The sequence below is a fragment of the Pteropus alecto genome, unplaced genomic scaffold (genome assembly GCF_000325575.1).
Source record: "Pteropus alecto unplaced genomic scaffold, ASM32557v1 scaffold10, whole genome shotgun sequence".
Taxonomy (NCBI): Eukaryota; Metazoa; Chordata; class Mammalia; order Chiroptera; family Pteropodidae; genus Pteropus; species Pteropus alecto.
In genome coordinates, this window is record NW_006431210.1 from 7,806,315 (window position 1) to 7,813,375 (window position 7,061).

The window sequence follows — 7,061 nt, forward strand, 5'->3', positions numbered from 1 at the left end:
ACCCCAAGGAAATATGAGTCAATGGTTTCCCTTCATGCCTTCTCTCCTCACCCTATACATCATCACCTACGTCCAAGTCTTTAGTGACCACCTATACAAAGGCAACTCTCACATTTACAAATCTAGCTTAACACGTTTTTTCTGATCCTCAGGTCCACACAGTTCACGTAATAACAAACTTTTCTCTTTGTATAGCTTCAAAGTTTCTCAAACATAACATGTCCAAAAGAGAACTCATAATTTTCTGTTTCAAATATGGCGTTCCTTTAATGTTCCTTATTCCAATGAATGACCTTCTATAAATTTAAATCAGAAACTCTACATGTCTTCCTTGACAGCTCTTGTCTCATGCACCGTAACCCATCTCAGTCACCACCATTACCTTCCAAGTAGCTCTTGAATCCACCCACTTTGTCTGATTTTTGCTGCAACCACCAAATCATAGTTGTGTCTTGCATGATTATGAAGAATATCCTAATTAATTTTTTCTGGTTCACTTTTGTCTTCCTTGGCTCATTTTTACACCGAACTGAAGTGACCTTTTATCATCTCATTCTCTGCTAAAAACGCCCTTCAATATTTCCGTGTACTCTTCAAACAAGTCAAAGTCCTTCATGAGGCTCTACTCCATCATTCACCTCTTGCCTACCTCTGCAGCCTCATTTTGCTCTGTTCTCTTCCTTCTTTCTTCTCTAGCTCCCTCCCACCTCAAAGTTTTTTTGTAAAGAATTCTCACCCATTCCTCATTTATTCAACTCTTCTGTATCTTTGCGCACCCAGCTCAGAGGTTGCTTTCACAGAGGTGCTTCCCTAATCTACCCTATGTAGTCCCCTATTCTTGTCTTCACAGTTCTGGCTTTGTAGCCTTTTTTTAGTTTGCAATTCTATATTTATGTGATTGTTTGATTAATAATGGTCCTCCATATTTAACTGTATGCTCCATGAGAGTAAGGACTGGTGATAATTTTTACTTACATTCGATCCAAGGACCTAGCCGAGTGCCTGATGCATAATGGGCATTTGGTAAATATTTGTTGAGTATTAAATATGTACAACTGGATATTGGCCATCTTCACATAAATGAATATTTTGAAGGCATGCCTCAAATTAAACCCATCCTCTTTCCCCTAACCTGTGCCCTTCCCCTCCTTATCCTAAAGTTTTCCATTTAAGTAAATGGCCTAACCAGTCACTCCCTTGTATCATTCTTGATTCTTCCATTTCTGACCATATTTAGCCACTAAGTCCTATAGATTCTATTTCTTAATATCTTTTGTATGTGTTTCCTTCACTTGAACCCCATCTTGCCCGTCTTAATGTAGTGAAAGAGATTCTTTTGCTTGAAACAATTACAACAGCTTCTAATTTGTGTTCTTGACTCCAACCTTGTCTCCTAATTTCCTTTCACTGTTGGAGTCATCTTTCTAAAATATTAATATGCATAATTGTTTCCTTCTCAAAGTTATAACGGTCTCCAATTTGGGTGAAAGATAAAATCTAAAATCTGTAGCATTCCTTTCATGCTGATTGTTGCTAACAAATCCAGAAGTCTCCCCTTCCTCTTTATCCCTCTTGTCTTTCCTTTCTGTATTCCTGACACATTGATGTCATCCTCAAATATTGCCAGGCTTACTCGTGCCAATGTATTTTTGTTCGTGCTCCTCATCCTTCTTGGGATGACTTCCCTGCCCACCTACCCGATGTTTCCCTGTTTCTCTAGCTCAGCTGCCCAACATCACCTCTTTCTTCTGGGAAACCTTTCTTGCCCACCTTAGGCACATTACACACTGATTCTCTTAGGTTCTTAAGACACCTTTTATAACCTGTTCTAAAGTAAGTACCGATTTCTGAGTTTGGATTCCCAGTAGAAGAGTATTTGCAATGCTTAGCCCAGTCATGTCTGGCTGGCGGCACTCAATAAATGGTTTTTAAATATATGGGTATATTTAAATCAAATGAACGAATTGGTTGTCAGGCATGGGACCCACCCACTTAGGCTAATTTATGTAACAGGATTTATGATAAAGCTTCCGGGAAGTCTCACGAAACTTAGTTGTAGGCAGTACAGCTAAGGCTTTCAGGATATTAGAAAGTTGTCAGGGAGCTGCTCGCTATGTCTCTTTCTCTGGAGTGTCATTCTGTCTTGTCTGCTCCTATCTGTACTTCATCTCCATTTTCCTCTTGCCTACCAGCTTTCTCTGCAAGGCCTTTATCTCCGAATCACCATAATTTTGTCTTGCACCTGGCTTTGGGTCATATGCCATTTACATAGACTGCAGTGCCAACATCTGACTTTCAGCAGTCCCTATGTCTCAGTTCAAATTATCTAGGAAATTTATTGGTTTCTGGCCAGTCAGTGGAATGACTAGCTTTGAATTGGTCGTATTCCCTGTTCTTGGTTCCATTCTCTGTTGTTAGGGGGAAAAGTCACTTGGCCTGAAGCTATTGGTTAGAGTGGAGTCTCTGAGAACGGATGTGAGATGGGCAGGAAAATTGACTACTAAAGAAGAAACAGAATCATAATTTGGTAATTTGCTTATCAGGACCACTGCAGCTGGGAGTGATGTGAATACCTAAAGCCATAAACAGTCAGTTCTCCAAGATTTCAGTGCCCCAGGAAGTCTGATGTCCAGCTTGGCCCTAAGCCAACTCCAGGCCTTTCATCACATCTCTAGCCTTAGTGTCATTTGGCCCAACAAAACAGTCTCACACATAAGACATCAAATAGAAACCAACTGGTAACTCAGCTTTTAGGTAGGGCTCAGCTTTTAGGTATTTGTTTGAACCAGGCTTACCTGTAGAAGAGTGATTCTGGGCCAATAGTGTGCTTGGACCTGAAAAGGAATTTCTAGAGGGAGTAGCTCTAACTGCAGGTATACTCCGGCGAGGCCTTCTACTCTCCAGCTCTCCTCCAGGGAATTACTGTCATAGATTTGAAAGTATCAGGAAGTGGTATGCAGTATAAAGACCACAGTGTGGACTTGGACAGCTTTCTGTTTCATTTTTATCTACAATCTTTTCATGCTCCTGTTTTTCCTTCTCTGATTATGCAAAGTAGTTTCCTAGGGAACACATTTATACAGGCTGAGCTTTCTAGGCCCTTTCTGGGCTTATGATGCAAACAAGTTCTGGGCTGCCCCATTCATTGCCTCCAACTGGTAAACTAGGGTGTCTTTTCATTCAAGGCATCTTGTGTCTATGGGCCATCAGATAAGGGAAAATATGGCTTTCTGTTTGAGGTCCAGATGTGGTGGGACTGACATTGTCAAGTCCCATTTGGACATCTGGTTGTAGGGCTTTAAGTCCAGTTCAAGGAACGGCATTTAAAAAATATTGTTTTGGGCATCTAGGGGCAGGGGAATCAGGCTCAGAAGAAGACTTCTGGGAAAATTATTAAACTTCCCAGACTCTTGATTTCTTTCTTTATGAACTTCGGACCACAAGGAATATAATGTAGGGGGTAGGGCTTATCAAAGTCTTGAATATGGCAGTTTTAATTATCAGTTGAAGAAGACGAAGGCTGCTGTGGTTCCTCCCGGTGCCCTGGGCTGGCTAAGGGAGGCTCAGCGAAACAATCAGGAGATCATCAACCAGCCCCCAGTGTTCTAAATGCCAAATCCCATGAAAAAAAAAACAAGACTTCTGATTCCAGGTTTGCGGTAGGAATGCACAAAATGAACCTGGGACATTTCATGTCAAAAATCAAGTAAACTATCAGATACCTCGATGGTCATGTTGAAAGGTGTGTAGAGCCAATATGAAGAGGCTCCCAGTGGCCAACGGTGGATGATGCAAGCATCAAAAAGAATAATGCCCATAACAGATTTAAGTATATTAAATGTACATAAATCCACAAGTTCATTATGATACAAAAGCATAATAAAAAGAAGACGCTACACCCACTGTCAGCTTTGGAGAATGCTAAGAAACCAACTTACTATTTTGAAAACTAGAGAGTAAAGGAAAAGAGTATTCTTTCTTATCTATTTAACTGTACCTCAGGTTCGTCATATTGTTGATGAAGGGGAAGATCCCCTTTGATGAAGGCAAGTTTTCTTTTATAAAGGTATTCCAAATAATAAATGAAGAAGAGATGATAGAATTAAAACATTGCCCTAATGAAATAATAGATCTAGGCAGTGATTATCAATGACTACTATGAAGTGTCTTTGTGGAAAACATTTAACCTGAATCCAGTTAAGCCTTCAGATTTAACTACAGCTCATGAAATACAGAGTGGAGAGAGGAACATGTAAAATGACACCATGGAGATGTAATTAGAAAAATTCACACTATAGAAAACTTTATAGGACAAATGACCCAATTTTTTCAACAACAAAATACAAAAAAAGGAGGAATTTGTTGGTTACAAGAGTCTTAGTAAACACCAACAATCACAACGTATGAACCTCATTTGAATCCTTATTTAAACAAACAAAAAAAAATTGTTAAAAAAAGACAGATGGGGAGCACGGCACAGGGAATGCGGTTAGCATTAATATGATGGCTAAGTGGAGGGCCAGGGAAGGGAGAGAGCAATTGGGGGAATCGTTTTATGAACAATATAGATGTCTAACCAATGTACTGTATACTTGAAACTAATTTAAATAAATTAAATTTGTCTTATTTAATTAAATAAATTAGTCTTATTAAAAAAAAAGACAACCCCCCCCCCAAAAAAAAACTAACCAACTCAATCAAAAAAAACAAACCAACTCATAACACATTGGGGAAATGTGAACACCGATTGGATATTTGATGATATAAGAAATTATTATTTTGTTTAGGTGTTATAATGGTTTCGTGGTTATGAATTTTTAAAAATTCCTACTTTTTAAAGATGAATATTGATGAATGATATATCTGGAATTGGTTTCAAAATAATTCACAGAAGGAAAGTAGAAGGGAATTTAGTGAAAACAAGATTGGCTATGACTTGATTATTATTAAAGATGGGTGATGGGTTCATGGGGGTTCATTATATTATACTTTCTATTTCTATATTTGTATAAATTTTTCCATAATAAAAAATAAAAAGGAAAGAAAGAATTAAGACTTGGCTAGGACACTATCAGGTTCCCCGTGGCAGTGTTTCCAGTTTCTACGAAGTGATTTTCTTGATTTGGGGGAGGAAATCTCAGAAACTTTTCAGCTGAAAATTGTTTTTCTGACCGCATTTATTCTGGGGTTATTTATCTCTTTTGCTAGTTCTCCTAACCAGGGACTGTGCGAGAGGTGGCCTAACGGGCTGATCAGATCTCTTACTCTGCCCTTCACTCACTCCTTCTGAGAAAAGCAGCCTTTGTCATGCAAGAAGTACATTCTTGCTACCCTGACCATGCCGGATTATGTCAGAGAGTAGTGGTCAGCAGGATTGTTCTAAAGTTATGTGAATAAACTATCCTATAACTTTGCCTATGACCTCATCCTAGCTATTCCTCTAGCATTTGTTTAGACCATATTTTTTTTATGTCTAATTTACTTTTGTATTTTGTCTTCAGGAATATCTCCTGTTATCCATTGGAAATAGAAACTGCTTCACACTTTTTTTCTCATGTCGCTTCCATTTTTCCTTAATATTTTGTAGCTACTTGTTTTTAGATGCCATTCTCTTTGCTTCTTTCATTCCTTTCCTTTTAACTCCATCCTCACCCTGCTTGGTGGATGCTGCGGTGTCTTGCCCAGATCCCATTTACTAGACTGGTCAAACCATCCCCCAGTTGCTGTAAGTATTGGCTGCTAATGCCTCACAACTTCCAGAGAATTGCCTTGGGGCAAAGGTAGCTGCCCTACCAGGAAAAGTACACAGCCAATGGCTGATTTACATGTGGGGACAAAAAGCCAGCACCTTGCCTCAAAGTGGGCAATTCTATGGTACAACTCATGCTCTAGAGCTCCCCATGGGATCCGGCTAAAGCAGGCTCCAGCTCAGACAACGTCTTGCTTCACTTAATACTCTGCCCCATCCTGTTTTCCTTTTCTTCTGAGAGGACTTCTTCAATAAATTATGTGAACTTGAACCCCGTCTCAGGCTCTGGTTCAAGAGAACTTGACCTAAGACAGCCCATACGCTTTCTGAATTCAGCCTTCCACTGAAAGCATCTTTCATTTCTGCTCAGCCTCTGAGAATCATACATTTTCCTCTTTGTCCATTCCATTATTCACCTTGGTTTATTTCACTGCCACCTTTGCTTTCTATCTTTTTAGAGCTTCTTGCATGTCATAGCTTCTTGCATGTCAATGCTTCTTGCTACCCTGGAGTTACTTACATATGTGATGCATCATTGCTTTATAGCTGATTGGAAAAAACAGAAGAGGTTTTTGGTGCTCCTTTCTTAGCACCAAAACTCCTCAAAGATGCTTTATGGGGCTAGAATCTCATTCCAATGAACATCCCTATTAGAAAGTCTTGGGATTTTAAGCAGATTGAGACTCTGCCTTCCTTCTCTACTGTCTGTCTTCTTGTTGGAGGCGGGAAGCCTGCAGGATTGAATGAGGAGATAGAGTGATCTTTCTCAAAAACTTGTTTTCAGTATAGCATCTTAGAGTGTCCCTTTCCCAGAGCTCACTAAATACTACCTCTGGTAGTAAATCTTGTGCAAGCTGTGCTAATTCTCCCAGGACACCAGAGGGCTAGTAAACAAGCTGATGAAGTCTATAATTTGGTGGTCTCCAAACTGTAAGCTAAACTAAGCCTATTTGGGTGTTACATACTCACCTGTACTCATGATGTACTGTGGTCAAATAGGCAGATTAAACTTTTCCTAAAAGAAAGTTAAATAGCCATTATTTATAATTAAAAAAACACCATGCTACCCTGAACAAGCCTGATCCCGTCTGATCTTGGAAGCTAAGCAGGGTCGAGCCTGGTTAATACTTGGATAAGAGACCACCTAGGAAGACCAGGTGCTGTAGGAGTAAAAAATAATTAAATAAATAAATAAATAAATAAATAAATAAATAAATAAATAAGGGACTGTAAGCTGACAAGGTCCTTGCAATCTGTGAGGTCACCCAAGGGATGCCTCGCCTTACAAAAAAAGGGGAATTTCTAGATTCGC